Source organism: Dermacentor variabilis, chromosome 5, assembly GCF_050947875.1.
Source record: "Dermacentor variabilis isolate Ectoservices chromosome 5, ASM5094787v1, whole genome shotgun sequence".
Classification (NCBI taxonomy): domain Eukaryota; kingdom Metazoa; phylum Arthropoda; class Arachnida; order Ixodida; family Ixodidae; genus Dermacentor; species Dermacentor variabilis.
In genome coordinates this window covers 111,994,800-112,015,362 of record NC_134572.1, presented here as the reverse complement: position 1 = coordinate 112,015,362, position 20,563 = coordinate 111,994,800, and positions in this window count along the sequence as shown.

Genomic DNA, 20,563 nt, shown 5'->3' with positions numbered 1-20,563 from the left:
TTAAACGCGCGCGCGCGCTCTGCGGCCGCCCCCGCGCGCTCCCGTGACGGGCTCGAAGCACGCTTGCCCGAGTCGTGGGACGTACGCGCTCTGTGGCGCGTACACGCACGCCGCCGAGGTTGCGGAACCTGTCGCGACGGGGCCGCGCGAGTAATTGGCAATCCAAGAGTGCTCTCAGACGAAGCGCGCCCGGCGAGGTCGTGCGCGTACGACTTCTATATATATAAGCGAAGTCAGGCTTTTTCTCGGAGCTGCAGTTATATACGTTCCGTGTATGTGCACGTGCAGCATGGTGGGATTGCACAGGCCCCAATCTCTCGGCAAATGTGGCTTTGGGAAGCGATTGCTCATTATACTTAGAGGTATACATGCTCATCCTGGATTTCTCGTTTATCATTCACCGGTTAAGACGTTTAGCTGTACGCTCTGTGCGTGTCGATTAGTTCTTGACATGCTACTGCATGTGTAATGAATTGTGAGAGAAGAAGGAAGAAGAGTAAAATAAAACACGCGCGTCATCCTCTCTCTCTCTCTCCCTCGATATATATATATATATATATATATATATATATCGCAATTTTGGGTTTTGTAGCTCAAATTAAAGCTTGAACACCTCCACAAAATTCAAGACCCCGTCCTCCCGCGGTGACGCTGCATTTTTCGGGAGGAAAAGGTTTCGCTTCCCACTTAAGTTCTTGTTGGCACAGATTTGTTCAGTGAGAAGGGGAATTCGGTATTACTTGCAAAGCATCAACAACCACTTGCCGTAGGACAAATGCTCAATGTGTACTTAGCTATATACCTATGCCTTGTGACCCCTCTTCGTATCATTAATGACACGGAGCCTACAATCCCGCCACATGTTATGGTGTGGTATGCTTATCGCTGTAGTTTTAAAGAACACGTTCACGGGAGCAATGACCGATATTATTTTGCAAAGCTAGATTCGTTTATATATCTTACACTTTTCTCCTCCATCTCATTATCGACATGAGGTACCCTGCGCCCTGACATCGATGGGTTCGGAGCGTGGTGCTCTGCAAGGCGCCGTTAGTTGTATTATTCTGCAGCCGGCTAATCGGTGGGCAATAATCTCCGACACAAGCGCAGCCCTATACAGTGCCTTTTGTCAGCTGTTCGTAGAGGGCTTTGTTAACGGCTCGTGTCGTATAGACACGAGGAACGCGCAACCACGTGATAGCCAAACGACGTAACATCGTGCTTCAGTGGCTGCCGGCCATTGCGGCGACGACCTTGCTGACGAAGCCGCTCGAAAAGTACATGATGGAGCAAATTTGGTTTCTGTTGCAGAAGTGGCACACACCTGACTTCTGTCACCATCGCTGGCGTTCACTCGGCTTTTTAAATTTTTTTTTTTGCAACTGCGGTCGCTACCTGGCATTACATTTGTAGAGGAAGCACTACATTTTGCCGTTTACCTCTGGGCATTGCATTCAGCAACGCGTATACACATTCATTATTGACAGGCATGACCGAAAGCATAGATTGCAATGATTGTGACTGCGAAGAAACTGTAGAACCCCGTTTAGGCTATAGATGCTGTCTGTACTTCGAAGACGAAAGGCTCGCCCTCGACACGCGTCGCTATACCTGCTACATACGCGGTATATCTTTTCTAATATTTCGTTGAGCAAGATCTCGGGACTGTATGGTCACGCATGATCACAGCAACGAAAGGCTGCAAAGGCACTGCTGCCACCCCTGAAGACAACCGGACTCAGTGACTATCTGTGACTGCTCTAAGAACTTTCATTACGTACGAAAGTAAGTCCAGTGCACGACAACGCGCGACTTTTCGCTCCTCCTCTTAATTTTTTCCTCTCCTTTCCCCATGCCGCAAGGAAATATTATTTACAGACTCATTTAGCGTCGTTAAAGCTCAAATGTCGCTACAAAAACATAATTCTGTGGTTAATGATCTTTACTTGCTTCTCTGCTTTGTTCATGTGTCTAAACAACAAGTAATATGGGATGCTGGGTGCTTGGGCATAGACGCATCGTGGGCAATGTGCTTGTCGACAATATTGCCACATTCACAACAACGAAAGCTAGCAGCTCTTCCATAACCATCCCCGTCACAAGAAACGCTTCCATAAACTGAGGAGCTGTTGGCAACGTACGCAGTACGTATGAAAACCGAAACCCTTAGTGTAAACTCCATGTTACTAAGCCCAATTTAGGAAATTCGAAGCCTATAACAAAAATACGACGAACCGAGGCTATTTTCCGTCGTCTTATATAAAATAGGCCACACTTATGGCACGCACTCATACCTGTTGACCGGTGATGATTCGCGAATCTGTGATAAATGTGGTGACACACTGACGGTCCTTCACCTCTCGTTGGAGTGTTGGGAATTAGAAGGTAAAAAAAAAAGTATTATTTTCTCTAGCATAGAGACAGCACATTGCTCTCCGTCTGGCCAATGTTTCTCGGCATAGACTATTTTTGACCATAAGTAAGTTTTAGGAGTTTTCCGTGCATGATGTTGGTACATCGCGAATTATCCGCTCCATATTTTCGCAGTACGTCCTCTCACTAGAGGCTGCTGCTGCGATAGCATTTTCTTTAGAGAATGTGCCTCCAAACCCTTGCGTTCAAGGACACTTGTGAGGCACTATAGTGCTATACTGTCACGGACACATTTTACAACATCTCTTTTTAACGGAACTTATATGGTCACAGCACATATTAATAATAATGACTTATTGACAATAATGACAATAATGACTTATTGTCATTATTGTAACAGTTAGATATTCTACACCCTTCACAGCGATTACTTTTTAGGCCCCTTTACCGCCATGGTAAATTTAACATTCGCAATTCATGTTTCCTTTGACAAGTTATCGCTATTTTTCATGGTGCTAGGCCTATATTGCGCCCTTGTGCAAATAAATAAAATAAATAAATAAATAAATAAATATCTTCTCTCCCTCTTTCAGTAAAGGGCAACCAACGGAGCTCCATCCTGCGTTGTTAACTTCCTTGCAGTCTTTCATTTATCCCTTTCTGTCGACAGAGCATCGTATACATGGAAGGCGAACATACATTAGCAGAAGCCAAACGAGCAGACTGACAAAACGACAGCTGTTTATTTTTTTCGGCAATATACCAGGATCCAAGAAAGTGCAAACAAACAAGGGTGAAAGTATGTACATTATACAGGGTGTCCCAACTGTCACGACCAAGATTTTTTGAAAAATATGCAAATATGGTGGGGTGGTGGTGGGTGCTTGTCGACAATATTGCCACATTCACAACAACGAAAGCTAGCAGCTCTTCCATAACCATCCCCGTCACAAGAAACGCTTCCATAAACTGAGGAGCTGTTGGCAACGTACGCAGTACGTATGAAAACCGAAACCCTTAGTGTAAACTCCATGTTACTAAGCCCAATTTAGGAAATTGGAAGCCTATAACAAAAATACGACGAACCGAGGCTATTTTCCGTCGTCTTATATAAAATAGGCCACACTTATGGCACACACTCATACCTGTTGACCGGTGATGATTCGCGAATCTGTGATAAATGTGGTGACACACTGACGGTCCTTCACCTCTCGTTGGAGTGTTGGAGTGCCGCGAACGAGCTGACGCCGCGCTCGTTCGCGGCGTCAGCTGCTGAAGCCGGTCCGCGATGCGAGCGTGTGTGACGGGGATCACTGCTCCTGCAAGGGGTGATGGCGAGTGGCTACGAGTAGGGCACGATGTGACGTTTCCTTGGGTGTTGTCGCCGCTGACAATGGTGACACGACTTCCCCGCGACGAAGGGCGCCCTCGTCGTTGGTGGAACCAAAACGCGAGAAGAAAAGGGTAGTACCGAGCGGGACGGTCTGTGCGGCGACGATGAACGATGTGGCGCCAGAGTAACGCACGTCGCCTGTATGGAAACAAAGCGTTGCATAAGTGAGTGTCTGTCTGCGACGGCTGCAGTGAATCGCGCCCACGCGTCACCCACGCGCTGCCTCTCTCGATCGCTCGACTAGTAGGGCAGTATGTAGCGCCACACTTCGCTCCGCGCCAGCTAAGCAACTCGCAGCGTTCTCTTCCTAATATAAACAATGTACCTATGTAGTCATAATACAAAATACTGACACGCGAAATGAAAACACGTATAGAGCTGCACTCAAATTTCGCGTTAGGAATTATCGCAATCATCGGTGATATTCTTTTTTGTCTTCCACCTAATTACATAAATAACCTTCTTAAATAATCAATTTAAAGAATGTTTCAATTATATGAAAAGTGTTATTGAGAAAATTGAAGAGCAACATGACAGACTCCCGATCGAGCTTTCTGCTGCTGAATACGTGCTACATAAAAGTGTTTTTCCGAGCGTGAAAGAAGACCTAAAATACACGCATAATTTGAGTGTATTCTGGGGCTAGGGAGGGGAGTATATAGGAAGTGGTATCCTGTGCCCAATCGTTGTCAGAATCCTACGCCGCACATATTTAAGATGGGGTGGCTCTGTGTCGTAAAGGCGGCAGCGAGATGACAGAAGTTGACACAGGCGATTGCCGACGACGCTTTCAATCTGCTCGTGTGCAAAAACTTTTGTACTGCTGACGCCATTTTCGGGGAGTGCCGGTGATTCGAGCAGCCCGAAAGCCGCCGCGTTCCGCAATCATGCATTCACAAGGCTTCCGAAAAATGCTGCAACGTCGTCATCGAAAGACTGCGTACATATCCGTTGCAATATCATTGAGGAGCAAAGTACAGGACGGTCCCTCCGCACCACTTCAAATTACAGAAGATCCTGCGCACAATTTTATAGATCGCGACTTCCTATCCTAGTAACAAAGCTGTGTCCATGCGAACCTTTTGCTGCACAGATGAATAGAGAACAAAGGAAAGGCAGCGACGCTAAACAGGGGCGTGTCTGGCTTTACTATACCTTGCGTTATGGATAAGGGTTGAGAGATGAAAAATATAGAAAGAAGGAAATAAAGAAGGAGCGCGGGTAGCGCGGGTAGCGTGCATACTTGAAGGTGCGCACCAAGCCTAGAAAAGGTTGCAGATACATGTCGATTAAAAGTATACTTATGTACAATACTCTCGTTGTTGCTTTAGGTACCAGTGACACCACGGTCATGGTCCAAGCATTTTCGTTTGCTTAAACAGAGATCTATTGCAACAAAATTGAACATTTTGGGCCGCGTATATACGGAAGATATGTTCAAATAGTGTATATATATATATAAATATATATATATATATATATATATATATATATATATGAGAGAGAGAGGGGAGGGAGAGAGGGAGAGCTCTTTCCCCCTACGCATGAACCCCCATGGTTAGCTATCGTAACTCTTTCCTTAGATATACCAAGCTAAGTCATGAGCGGGGCGCACCAGATAAGCCGCCAGCTCTGACACTCGCTGCTACGGAGCTTGCTAGAGGGCGCTGCTTTTTGATGCGGGCGGACGGTTAGTCAAGTGAAATATATCACTTTTACCGGGCCTTCTTTATCAGGTGGACAGAATGAACGGGGTAAAAAGTACCTTGCTGAAAACATGCAAGATTTAAGTTTCTTTCAATTTCCTACAAATTGTTTATTGACAACGCGGCATTAATGCAGTGTACGAATTCATACACTGTATAGATGCTTACACACTTAAGGATGTGTTCTTGTCGCACTGGTAACACCCTTACCCGTTAGGGCCTTAAAAAAATTTATAGAGGCTGAAGCTATGTAATTGTTCTAACAGCCTTGGCCGCACAGAAATATCCGACAGGAAAGTTTCACATCCCTCCCTGTGAAACTCCTGTCGGATATTTCTGTGCGTCTAAAGCTGTCAGAATGATTACATAGTTTTCAACTACGTATTTTGTTATCACAAGTCTGATCACAGCTCCGTAGTCGTCCTCTATAATTTTTTGTAAGGCCCTAACGGTAAGGGTGCTACCAGCGCGACAATAAAACACCCTTAAGGGTGTTTAGACAATTGCAGTTAAATTATTAAATTGAATGTAATTAACAAAAAATTACTATATTTATATTACATATATTGTTGTATTCATACAACTGTCAAGAACAAAGCTAAGCATTTACCAGCCTTGAAGCATTGTCAAGGTTGCTTCAACAGTAAATACTATATACTCAATTATACGCAATTTGGCGGAAGTGAAATTTCCTTGCAGTTGGCCACAGTGCCTTCACTAAAATATTCATGCCATATAAGCGAATGATGTTTTTACAGATCCTTTGTTGGCTGGATTGTGCGTCTACGATTGCACATTGCTAGTACACGGTTACTAATTGACAAATTAATTCTTTTTTATTATGTGCTTTAGCGGGCGCCCACGTCGCAACTGTGGAACTGAAGCCAGTTACTTTTTAAAGCTTTTACGTTAAGTAGAAATTTGACTTAGTACTTAGGTTTCAAAATGTGTTTACTTTCAAAATGTGGTCCTATAGTACCTCGATGTTCCACGCGCCATCTTTTCCCCATAAGGCAGCTGAAGCGAAGTTACGTGGAACGTTAACATATTCCATGATGAATGTTAAAAGCCGAATTCGCTGCATTATAAATAACGCATTTCGTTCACTCGCGTCTCGAAAGGGGTGCTGAGAATATCCAAATGGACATGCTCTCCATGGCCTCAATTCCTTGAACACAACTGCAGCGTTCGTAGGCTAAAAGTGCGCGAATATTTAAGTAGGCGTAGTGAAGAATACCCGTGCCAGCAGATACACTGTATCATCAGTGAAAGTGATGTTGGTAGTTGTGGCTTACATTAGCTCGGTTTTCAGCTGAGGGTTATCCATTTAGCTGGCCCTCCGAACAGGTACCGTGTAGACGCTTCTCAGACGAACACCCTCGTTACGATTGGCGGAGGCGCTATGTTCGACATATACGCTTGATGAGTGCAATTGTTCGCGCTCGTCGTGTCAGCCAAGGAGCAGAAAAAATGTCTGTAAAGGAAGGATTTACGTAGCTCGCGTGTAGTATATAGGCTTAGCAAAACTTATAGCAACTTCTTATAGGGTGCAGAGTAACGGAATGCCTATAGCTGTAGTGTCAGTATATATGCGAACGTATATATGGCAACGTTTGCGAGGGTAAAGCGGCTTTCTTCTACCCGAGGTCATAGTGAACCTGTTCATGCGAAGACGTCAAGGACGCGTCCCACATGCAAACGCTTGCCCTTTCGTCGATATGAGTGCGTCAGCTGAAAACCGCTTCGTCCTTTTGTTCTGGAGTTCTCAGAAGGGCCACGCGCATCCACACGCTGAGGAGGAAGGAATGTCCGCTTTGAGTAAGCGCTGTTCAAGGCAGCCAAGTTTACTTTCCTGGCGCTCCTCCAGCCAAAGTGAGTATAAGAGCTGCTGTCGATTCACACCTTTTGTTCAAGTTGAGGTTTCCCCTTCTTTCTTTTTTGCTTGTTTGTTTGTCTTTAGCATTTGCGGAGCTACGAATACTAAACACGCAGTACGCGAAAGCTATATATAGGGCTCTTTACCTTTCACGCGCTGCTCATCACAGCGGCTGTTTTTCTTCATAGTCTCCCTATAATTGCATTAATAATGTTTTCTTATTTTCCTACATCTTGTTTTCTTTTAAGTCGACTAGCATTCTTTGGGCACTTCACGCACTTTTGGGGGGCTCGCTATCTATCTATGTCTCTAACCATTTTACCGCCAGCCTGTGCCACGCGTGTTATCCATGGTCGGATGGGTATCGCATCGGATGCTGAGGGCACAGGGTTCGAAACCAACCGTCGTCTACTCGTACTTCTTCGTGTTCTGGCTTTATTATTTTTTCCCATGACAGCTTGTGTATCGCATTGCCGATAGGAGAGAGAGAAAGAGAGAGAGATATGGAAGGCGGGGATGTTAAGCAGTCGAGAGTCAGGTTGGCTACCCTACGCTGGGGAAAGGGAGAAGTGGAAGAGAGAGAGAGAGAGAGAGAGAGAGAGAGAGAGAGAGAGAGAGAGAGGCGTGCGCAGATAGTACTAGAGTCAAAGCCGACCGTACAAACCAGAAATCACAAAAGTGCCTTCACTGCCTTCGGAGCCGATGATCGGCGGGGACGGTGTTTCATCTGTTCACTCAGAGGATGATCATCTAGTTTCCTGAATGTGTTCGACATAGATTGTCTTTGTGCTTCAAATTGAGAACAGCGGCACAATAAGTGGTCAGTGTTCCCTTCGCATCCGCAAACATCACATGCAAGACTGTCAGCCATTCCAATGCTGAGAGGAAGTGATAATTAAGACACTGAGATCGGCAAGTTGGTTGTTCGGCTTGCGTGGCTTATTCATAACGCTCAGCCAATACGTCTTGCCTACTTTCTCACGATTTGCCTGCATAATTGTACTGGTGAGTTGAAACTATCAATAAAAGCAAGTAGACGCGTAACATAAAGCGAGCAGGATGAGGACAGGATCAGCGCCAGTTTTCTTCATTTAATGTTGCGCGTGCGGTTTTAGAGCTCTAATTATGTCAATAAGACAAATACATCATCAACCTAGGGTTTCAACATAATAATAATAATAATAATAATAATAATAATAATAATAATAATAATAATAATAATAATAATAATAATAATAATAATAATAATAATAATAATAATAATTTTAACGTGCCCAGAAACAACCCCGAAGCCTCAGTGCTAGTGCACGCTTATAATTACAAAAAAATCTACAGTAGAATGTACGTATGGACATAGAAAGAGAGACAATACATAAAAAGTGAGAACAACTTGGCATAATACGAAAGATCAAACACAACAAATATAAAAGGACAATTATGACTATGACAGTTCCCATACAATAAAACGCAAGGTGAGTTCAGTAGAAAAGAGGAGCAGAAAAACTTGAACAGTGTGTGAAACTATAAGTATGATACAACAATGCGAAGCCCGGAAAAAGAAATATTCACGCAGAAAGTCCTCTGGGAGTTGTCTAAGTATGCGTAAGCATTGTGCCACTTGCTCATCTCCACGCATCCCGGTGTCATTATCAATGTTATGAGACTTGCTCCGAACTATGTTTAAGCTATATCGCTGAGGCGACACAAACTACTGCGGACGGCGGCGCAAGGTGAATTGATGACGCAAGCAAACTACTGCAGGTGGCGGCCCAAGATGCGCTGATGACGTTATCGCTCTTTAGCGCCTTATCCATCCGCGGCGAACCATTACGAACCGTGATCAACCGTATACTCCGGTGGCAGATGCTTATGGCGCAGCCGCGCGGGCCCTATAGCTTGAAAGCAATATGCGATGGGGACGCAGGGCGCCGAGTGCTGACAGCTTCGTGTACGCTGTGTTCTTGCGGCTTAGTACGCGTTGAAGCGAGACGCGGGCCCTATCTTGAAAGCGATCTGTGGTGGGCACAATGGAATTCTGCGGTTTAACGTGCCAAAACCACGATTTGATTATAACGCACGCCGTAGTGGGGGACTCTGAATTATTTTGGACATCCAGGGAATCTTTCACATGCACCCGATGCACGGGATACGGGCGTTTTTGCATTTCGCCCCCATCGATATGCGACCGCCGCCGCCGCCGGGATTCGATCCCGCGACCTCGTGCTTAGCAGCGCAACACCATAGCCGCTAAGCCACGGTGTCTGGTGTGCGATGGGGGACAGACTGCGCCTAGTGCCGATAACTTCGTGTGAGCTGTGTTCTCGCCGCTTAGTACGCGTTGAAGTGGGATGCAGCACGAAGGTGAATTCGCTCGCTGCTGCAGACCCTATCTTGACGAAAGGACGGACGGACGGACTTTTTTCTTCGTTGGGTATAGACGTAGAAATGCTTGCGCATTTAAAACAATGAAGTTACTTATGAAAAATATCGAGATGAGCGAAGTATATAGCGTTATTTGCATTCTGTGGACAGTTGAATGTTGACTGTATGGCAGGTAGGGACATTCAAAGGTCCACGCTTCCATAATTTGTGATCTTGCAGGGAATTCGAAGCCCGATACAACTGAGGAAATCAGGAGAAGCAAGGATTCCACAAATGAGTTCGAAAAAAAGAACAGGAAGGTCAGCACGATTGCGTTGGCAGCGAACTAATGGCAGTAACGATAATGCAGCAGCGCTGTATAAAACAAGATGCAGTGCCAGTGCTATAAGGAAGCGTTGGTGGTATGTGCTCCGGTACTTTTTCTGAACCCGTTGTACGATGTGACTATTGCACTTAGAAGTGGCCCGACACAGAATCAGCAGCCTTCAGTGTAGTTAGTCGTCTGTCCTGCTGCCCCAGTGCAGCTATGGGGTAGCCAACCGGGCTTGACCTGGTTAACCTTCCTTCCTTTCCCTTATGACCTCGCTCTCTCGCTTTCTCTCACAGATGTGCACTATATATATGCTCCATCCTAGTTATCGGCCTTGCCGGGGTCCCCTAAACGATAACGCACGTGCGCTGAAACACGAGAGTGAAACCACAGGCAAGCCGACCCGCATGCGGACATATTCATCTCGGGGACTTGTCATACAAATATACTTTGCATGATCGACGTAAACTTATGATGGCCGCCATTATGAGTAATTTTGTCTGCGCGCATGCGTGCGCACGTGTGTGTGTGTGTGTTGTATGCCTGCGCGCATGTTTTATTTGTTCGTGTTCGTGTTTCATTTTTATTTGAATCCGAGCTTGTAGCTTTGTCTGATAATCATCAGGCAGTTATTATGGTGACTGCTATAAAGCTTCACATTCCCCCTTGTTGATTCTATTTGTTACACAATTGGGAAGACATGTGCTGCAATTTTACGTGCGCTAGTATTGTTTTCGCAAGCTCTGCGCACAGGGCGCTACACGGATCGCAACGGGATTACAGGTTCGTTTTCTATAGCGCGGCAATCGGTGAAAGCGCGGTACAGAGTGAAACAGATGAAGCCTAATTTTAAGCGCAGGTGGGAGGCTGGAAAATTATTTTAGAGGAGTAGCGGCACATTTTAACTCCATTTTCGAGAGTTCTTGTGCTCCACGAGAGAGAGAGAGAGAGAGAGAGAGACATAGAGAGAGGATTTTTAGTGAGAATTAGAAAGGTTTGCCTGGCGGGGCGCATCTTGGTTGCTACTCCTGCGGGTGAACGCGATGATAGATGAAATGGACACACATAGAAAATAACAGCGGCAGACAGACACAACATACATAATTAAAGCATCTTGAGACCAGCGTCCACGAAAAATTCGAAGCGCTTTGGTAGTGTGGGACGTCCCATGGGCTGGAGTGCTTTCACCTTAATTCAAGTGAATTAGAGGGAATCGACAGGCTTTCGTGCACAGCGCGTGCACGGCGCGTGCACATATACACTCTGCTTGTGCATACATACGTGGGGCAGCATACGCCAGCTCTATATACAACTTGAACTTATGGAACCTATCAATTCACTCCTGCAAGAGGACTTGCTAGCACAACTTTTGTTCTTATGCTCTGGCTCTACAGTAAGTCAGATATGTGAGATAGTCACATTGTATAACGTGTTATGTTCTTAGAGTATAATTTGGTTATTGAGGACTTATTTGGTTTTCTGTTTTAGCAATCGAAAGAAAGATTTCTTTCTTTCTTTCTTTCTTTCTTTCTTTCTTTCTTTCTTTCTTTCTTTCTTTCTTTCTATGGTCTTCTGTTGTTACAATTTTGGGAAAATGGGCTCTCTTTTGGGAAATGGTTCTCTTGCAGCAAACTTTCGGTTTTGTCGCGCGCACTTAACAATAGCGACAACTACAACAAGAATGACAGCAAGGACGACAATGATGACCAACGTCAATGCCATTTTGCTATATAGCCACTGCAATCTTCGTATTTTTTCATCTCGCAGCTCTTGGTCTTGGCAGGGAGCTCGGCTGGCGACGCCCGACCTCCTTTCATTTATAGATCTCGATGCGGCAAGCTTTTGGCGCGTGTATTTGGGCGTATCTGCGTCTAGCTGAGCGCACCGCACGGCAAACGTTCGCAGAAAAAAAAAAGTACTTGGTGATGCCGAGGTGTGAATATCAAGGTGCACGCAGTGTGCCATCGCGGCAGTACGGCTGCGTCCCGGGGCGCACGCATATGATTTCCGAAGTGCCGCATAAGTAAGAACGCCTGCAAACGTGTATAAACTGCGCAGGTACGCTGAGCAAAGGTGTCATAATGTATGCACAATGCTGCGACGCGATAGCTGAGCGAACCGCGCACCCACTCGAACGCTTATATGCAAAGTATTTTCTATATACAGGGTGTCCGAACTACCATGCATCACGCTTTTTCTTTCTTTTTTTTAAAGACGGGCTATTCTACGCGAAGACAACCAAGTGCATATTGTTCACAGTCGAGAAGTGCGGTGAATGTAATTCTTTTGTTGATGCCATTCAATCTGGTAATCCATTGAAATTCGCTCATTCTTTAATTACTTCTCTGAATACCATGAAATTTAAATGCCAGGAGATTGAAAGAAAGTTAAAGCTGACATGCTTTCAGCCATGTACTTCTTGCCCGTTTACATTTTTTTCCAGCTGATAAACAAAGGCCCGCGAAAGATTGAAAATATCGCATGACTAACCGTCCACCTGCATCAAAAAGCAGCACCCTCAAACAAGCTGCATAGCAGTTAGTAGCACAACTGACGGTTTTTATGGGGCGCTCCACACGCGGCAGATCACCCATTAACTCCTGTGGAGCGCTCACCTTGTTTGCCTATAGCTTGTTTCCCTGCTTCTCCCGGTTTGGCGTCGGCGTTTCACCGACTAGACGTAGCGGAGTGTCCTCCACACAGCTTTGGAGCGTAGAGGAAAGGCACGAGAAACAGCTGTGATGTTAGCGTGGAGAAGTTTCGTGGGGAAGCATTGGCGTAGTGGCGCGACATGGTTTATGCATCGCAAATGGTTCATGTTCATGGAGTTCAATTGCAACCCCAGAGGACGCTTACCAACGTCTCTATTGGTAGATGCAACTGATCGTGTTTTTGCTAGAGGTGTCGCCACCTTAAACGTCAAGCGTCGCGTTTCATTCATATTTCTCATTACATACACCACTGTAAGATAGTTTACACCCTTAAGAATAAAAAAGGGTATAAATGTCTTTATAACTCAAACCATTACACTTAAAAAGGGTGTGATTTATAAACAGATTTACACCCATTTTCACTTTTAAGGGTGCTTGCAATTCCACGTGCTCCGCGGTACCTGCAGCGTCTCGGTATTAAGGGCGTGAAAGAAAAAAAAACCGTCGCGAGCTTGGATATCGTCGACAGTGAACCAGTGACGTTAATTTACTTTGTTAAAGGAATAAAGCAGTCAGCTTAATCAATATTTGTGTATTGCTCCAGCGCAAACAATCCCGTAACATGCGTGTCATCAAACTCGCATTTACGTAACTTCTAAAAACGGCACCTACTAACTTTACACCCAATATAGACTAAGAGTAACTTCACCTAATGTCAACACTTTTAGCATTAATGGAAGAATTTTCATTAAAATATATGGCTTCGCATCCACCGATTCCAACAGTGTAAGGGATCCGCATTAAATTTTGTTTATCTTATATTAATTTTCTTTTTTTGGGGGGGGGGGGACACAGCACAACTGTATATCTGAAAATTTTTGAACAATCGAGGCTGCATGGCGCTCAGGTTCTACTGAAAATGCAAGCTACATTTTGTCAGACCACGCCTTTTGCAAGCCGCTGTTTTCGCGGTATACGTTACACACTTCTGTCAATCAAGATAGCCAAAAGTGACTTACAAGTAATTCGACCTTTCGCATATATTGAATTTGCATTGATCATGCCACTGACAGTAAATCCTAATTACTTCTTTTTTTGTTCTTACGAAAAACTAAATTACATAATCTGCTGTCGCACTTTCTTTGATTACAGAACCGTCTGTGTACACGTGAATAGACCCTTGGTCCTTGTCAAATAGCTTATGTAAAGGTAATTGTTTCGCTGCTAATGTGGGAACGTCGCTTTTGTTTTTAAGACCTTCGATTGACGTTTCTATTTTCGATGCCTGTAGAAGCCATGGTCGGTAGCTGAGGTCTGAGTGCCAAAAAAAAAAAAGAAAGAAAAACCGAACGTGGAAGTCGTGATTTATGCTCGTGAAACGTGGTGTGCATCTGTGCACCCAGATGGTTCTCTATCATTGAAAGCAGTGGGTACGCAGAATGCTGAGTAGAAATTATCAAGAGATGCCGGCGTGTTTCCAGGTTGCAAATCATGGTGAAATGTGGTTACCGCGCTTCTGCAATAGTGAGGCGACTGGATGTAGCTTGCGGAACTCCTAGGCACACTTGTAAACTCCGAGCCTGCAACAGGTGTAGTCGGTGAAGTGACGTCGCTGATAATTTGTGCAATACAGGGGCGGAGCAAGCAACTTTCTGGCGGACAACTTAGTGCTGGGTGTACACGGAGCAGGGATTCAGTGATTCATATGTCCATAAGCAGATGTCATCAGCATACATAGATACGTTTACGTCTGCCAGAAGTACTGCGGGTAAGCCTGATGTTGCCGCATTGAGGAGAAGTGGACTTAATACACTTCCTCGCGAAACTCCTCTGTTTATGGCGTATGCATCGCTTTGTGTGTCATTTGTATTTATATATATCTTTCTGTCTTTCAAGAAGTTGGCGATTTATTTGAGAACCCGGCCATGCACTCCGAGCGTTGAGAGTCCAAGCAGGACATGAAGTTGACTGAGTGAGTCAAATGACTTCTTGACATCAATAAACACAGCAACAGAAATGTTCCCACAGCTTCGTGTTCAACAAACGTTGCCAAGTCAAAGATGCAGTATATTGTACATCTGCGTTTTCTAAAACCAACCATTTGATCTGGTAGACAACTGGTGGTGGTGGTGGTGGTGGTGGTGGTGTAGGTGGTGGTGGTGGTAGTGGTGGGGGCGGTGTTGCAGCAGGCGGAGTTCCTGGCCTACCTAGCCGGCAATTGTTCCGCCTGAGCCTCCTATGAGTGTCCCTGTGTTCAGTTCTATCCACCATTATATTCTAATATCAACCGTCTTTCCTATCACTTTTGAAACACAGCTCGTAAAACTGATTGGACGTGAGGAATCTAGAGACAGGGGCGTTTTGTCAGGATTTAGCGAGGGGTTCTAGCGCTAGCGATTCTCCAACTCACAGGAACATGTATTTCCCCCCAGAGTTTGTTGAAGACGTGTAGGAGAGTGGAGGTGCCTGATGGCCCAAAAGTTTTTCAGAAGGCAATATGATATGCTGTCAGGACTAGTCGCTGGTCTTTGGCGTGTCTTCGAAAGAACATGCTGCAATTCTCATAGAGAGAACAGACTATCAAACTGGGTATGAGGCAAATTGCAAGCATCTTCAATCTGGTGCTGCACTGACAAGATATATTGATTTTGAAATGAGACAGGCTGTACGAAATTTGTTGGAGCAGCTGCGCAGACCGCGTTTGCAGTTTCGCGTTCAGATGAGCTACGAGCTGTAGCAAGGCGTTTGAAAGGATGAGGATGTTCGCCATCTACTCCTCGAATGCTCCAGGCACGCTACGCAAAGGCGGCAGCTAGAACAAGCGCTACACTCCCCTGATCTTTACCGACCTCTCTCACTCGCAAAATTGCTGGGCCCGCGGCCATCGAAAATAACGCAGCGAAAAGCATTGAATGCACTCGAATATTCTTACAAATATACCGGTATCCTTAACAAGTACTAGATATCGCACTGAATAGACAGACAATGTAACTACAACTTGCTTTCATCATTTGTAATTATTAGCGCTTCTATATTACGTGTTATATTCTTTTGGGTTCTGTGCTGAAACTCACTCTTTACTGTCATAATCTGCGCGTGTATTGTTTTAACTCCGTAATTCCTCATCTGTTTACGTGCTCATCGTAGTCTACATCGCGACCGCTTGTTTAACTTTGTTTGAGGCTTTGTTTTCAAACTCATTGTGGTGCGGCTTTCCACTGCCTTTCCCATCGAAATGTTCGTGGATGTATAGGCCTATGCACTGTGGATTTCTGGCTCCGTGACGTTGTTTGTTTTCACATTCCTATTACATATTTTTTGTTATATTTTGTTATTTCTGCGATGAGAAAAGGAGTAGCCGTCACCATTATAGGGTGACTGCACCTCTTTCTTTTATTTTCATTTCAATTCTTGAGATTCACCAGTAGGGGGACTCCCGATGTACCAAGTTAATATTTGCTTCTTCGACATTACCAGCGTCTGTCAAAGTGGGCTACGTGATACACCGTGTACGACCATTCGTTCCGATGCCTGTTCAGTGCCGGAAATGTCTAAAGATTGGACACGTAAGCGCTGTTTGTAGAAGTAAAGCCACCTGCTCGCGTTATGGTGGGGAGCATAATACCACCGACTGTGATGCACCTTCATTTAAATATCCCAACTGTACTGGTTCTCACGAAGCGACTTCGAAGGAATGCCCGAAGATGAAACAAAAAGTTCGTATTCTTCGAAAAATGACAAGAGATCAATCTTCACGTAAAGAGGCTACTCAATCGGTTCGCCAGTGTGACCAACGCTGGCGAAAGAAGCGTCACAAAGCCATTTAAGAACGACATAGCGTAACACAGGCGCCACGACCACCTCTGCCTGTGCGTGTATCGAGGACGGTAAGGGTGCCTACTGTTAATTCAAGGTCGATGACAGCACGCGGCAAACATTCACCTCCACCGGCTGATACAGACACGGAATGGCCTTTGCTGCCCTCTAGGCCCACGGGGGCCCTAGTGCTCCTCTGTGCCACGAAGCCAATAATTATAGGGCCACTGAAACCGGTGACATATACGAGCAAGGAAGGAGGTGGACACAACGAGAAGGAGAGCGTACAGAAAAGGCTGAAGCACCTGGTACAGTCAATGCGCGTGATTCTCGCTGGTCTCCAGAATCCGGCCCCTGGTGCTCGCCGTGCTGGAGCTGCTCATCGCAGATATTTACATGCTCTAAAGCTTTTGTTTGGCACTTGTGCTGCTCACAGGAGGCCCACACACCAGCTTTGTCCTAGCGCCTTTATCTTTACGTTCACTTGAATTGGTGACTACAGACAAGACACGGAACCCGATAGTGGCTTCATGAATGAACTTTCTGAATGTTTATTATCGGAATGCTGAACTATAGCTTTCACCGTTGCGCATCCCTCTTTTTATGTCATCATCACCCCTTATCACACCTTTATGTCCCCGTTCCCTTTCCCCCTGGGCAGAGTAGCCGGCTAGAGCGTGTTAGCTCGGACCTACCTCTCTGCCTCCTTTCAAATGGCTTATCTCTGTCTATATTCATTTCAATAATGAAAAAGAATTGAAGTATATCATCAAGTAGCATTCCAATTGGGGTTGCGCAGCATTTTTCACGACACGTTTCTGCTGGAACCTAAGTGCATGTTTAGTGGGAAAAGATTTGATTTTTCGCTTATGCATGGCTCCACGAAAAGTAGGTAGGATAGGATTTTTTTGAGAATATACAGGGGAAAGGGGACATTTCACAAATCTAGCAAATAACTAGCCCGTACAATAGCATTATAGTTACCGAACTCTGCCAGACAGAGCCAGAGGCAGCTACGACGTTATCCACAGCGTAACAGATAATTGTGCCGACGTTTACTCCTTTTGTTTCTGAAATACTCCTTTTGTTTTCTGAAATATAAAGCTGCAAATCAGCGACAACTTCTGTATTTATTTGCGTTTCGAACCCAATTACTGCAAACGATAAAGAATGAATTGGTCTCGACAGTCCACTGCTAACATTACTGTCGTAATATGGCGTTGGCGACGTGACTCGTATACTCCATTTCTGCACTGTTTTCAGGCGAATTAAACTTTCTTTACGCAATGGAAAATGGGTTCTTGTTTAGTTTCAGAACTGTCGCCTACTACCATGGCTCCATCATCTTTTTTTTTTTTTTTTTTAGCACCGATAAGGCGAATTCTCAACGGTTCGTTTTTCCCTGGGGCTGATGTTAGCAAGTAGGACCTCCGAGAGCGGAGTTTGACCAATGCGTATATGCATAATGGTTCTCGCTTGCGTGAGAAAATAAACGAGAGAGAGAGAGAGAGAGAGAGAGAGAGAGAGAGAGAGAGAGAGAGAGAGAGAGATGCAAATGAGAGGAAGGCAGGGAGGTTAACCAGACTTAAAACGTCCGGTTTGCTACCCTGCACTAGGGGAAGGAAAAGGGGAAGTAAAGACGGAAAGAGCGTGACAAAAATAAAAGCGTGAGAAAAAAAATATGAAAAGGGACGAAATGGGGTCATTATAGTCTTTCTAATAGGCCACTTTCACGTAGAAAAGTCAACAGAGCCTTGACCGACTTTTGCTGCTACGACAGTTCACGTCGGCATTCCAAAACTGCATGACTGTTCTGAAAGTGGCCTGTCGTCAAGGCGTGCCAACGCGGTCGCTAGTGACAGCCGGTGCGCGCTGTATCGAGGACAGTGGCAAAGCACGTGTTCGATAGTCTCTTCGCCGCCGCAGTGTCTGCAAGCCGCGCTGTCGTCCACACCGACTCGGAAGGCAAATAAACGAGAAATAAAACAATTCCATGGTCCTCTGTTTCCTGCTTAGATGTGGGCCGGCTGTCGAGCGTGCAGATGCAGCGCGGGAGCTCGGACGAACGGTTGCTAATCGTGCACGGTCGATCGGTCAAGCGAGGCTTCATAATGAGAGGCACGACGGAATTGCGATTCTCCCAGTGTAACATCATGGGTACGCTGACGCTCGACTTGTTTTTTCTCGAAAAGACGAAGGCGCGTTGGTGATTCGCGAAATCACGCGTACTACGGATTTATATACCTACGGGTTTTTGCACGTCGGCCCTGCATTAAAATTATATGGAAATTAAACGCGATGTAAGGCATTGCCACTAAAAGCGATTAAACTACAATTAAGATTCTCTTCCACTGGTCTTTCTTCTTCGGCAGCCAACTATAGTTTCTCTTCGTGTTAGACTCAACCGCTTAGGGGCAGGCCGTTCTCGGAGGAACGCAGATACATGGAACCCAGTCTGTCTCATGTAGGCAAGCCATATTTTGTCCATTTGCTGTCCGTACACGCTGCGACGTCTCACCTTACTAGTTGCGCTTCTAAATGAAGCTTAGAAGGACGTGCCCTCTGTTGCGTTTCCGAGTGGTCTGCATAGCACGGAGAGGCTGACAATTTCAAGCGTTCTGTGGCTATGGTTGGAAGCACGCGCGCAATGATCAACGCGCCACTCAAGTATAGTGGTCATGCGTGCATGAGGGCTATGCCCAAATACACCGGTGGACTTCTCGAGGATACGATACCTGCCATGCAAACGTTTGCGCTTAAGGCACTGTGAAGTGATTCCGCAAGGAATCTACAGGCTGACGCCCTTTTTCGTGGTGCTCTGTGGTAGTCGGACCTACAGCGCCGATGCAAAGGCGCTTATGCAGAAAGCATCATGCTTTCGCGCCACCCAGTTGCGGGGTGCGCTGGTTGCCGAACGCCAACTTTGATAGACGTGTTGTCGCGCGGGAGCCATGTGGCGTCTGAAGGTTCTGGTGCTGGGGTGGAGAGTGCGGGCAAGGACAACCCTCTTCTTCCCCCTCCGATCTCTCTCTCTGTGGTGATTGCGAGAGAGGAGTATAAGAGTATAGCCGTCCCCGCAGGCGCTCCCGGCGCTGAAGAAAACACACATATGGCGAATCAGCGTATATGTGTACCCCTTGTACAGGTTATTGGCTCTGTTTTCTACTGAACTGCACAATGAAACTACAAACGCCACCGAATACGTTCAATGCAACAATCAATAGCATGTTTCCTTTAACAAAGAGGATAGCTTTCTATCGGAACGTTCGTTTTTCCGCTTACATTGACGGTTCTAGCACAATTGTTTCGTCTCCCTTCCTTTCTTACTTCTTTCTTTGTGGCAGTGGATATAAGGCGCCATGCCGTTGCACCACTGCAATAGTTTCAGAGAATCCGGCTCGCTTATAATTGATCTGAGAGCCCGGCACAGAGCAGCATGCAGGCGCGTGCTTCGCGAGCGCAATTCGAGTAACGGCAGCGAGGGGACGTCCTTGACCGCATCGGCGTGCGTACCGCGGCGCCGTACAGGAGCGATTAGAACAGGGCGCGGAGCGGGGAGGGGCGGCAGGCAGTACATAGGTGGCGGCGGTGCGCCCAGCGTGTGCACGCGCGTAGCCCACACACTGGAAGCCGAGCGCAGGTGTCCGGCCACAGGCGCCCCGGGCTCCCTCCGGCGAGGCATGGCGCGTGCCGGCCGCTAACTGGGTAGCGTACGCTTTGGGCCTCTGGCAGCCTGCGCACCGCCGCCTGCTCCCCGGATGGGTCGTTTCCTGCAGTTTGCGATTGATTGCGACCACTTTGTTACACTGTGGAGACGGGGGGTGTTGTCGGCGTCGTTGTCGTCTTGCAGGCTCGATGTTCTCTTTATTTTATTTTTCATTCTCTCTCTTTTCAGCTAAAGCGTTGACCTCGAGGCGAGCGGCACGTGGCTTGCGTTTGTACATACAACGGTCACGTTTCAAGGCGATGCCGTTTTCTACTCTACATAGGAGAGAAGAGGGAATAGCGGACTCCCGTCGGGGCGTAAGCGCAGGTAAATGCACCGTTTACACCGTT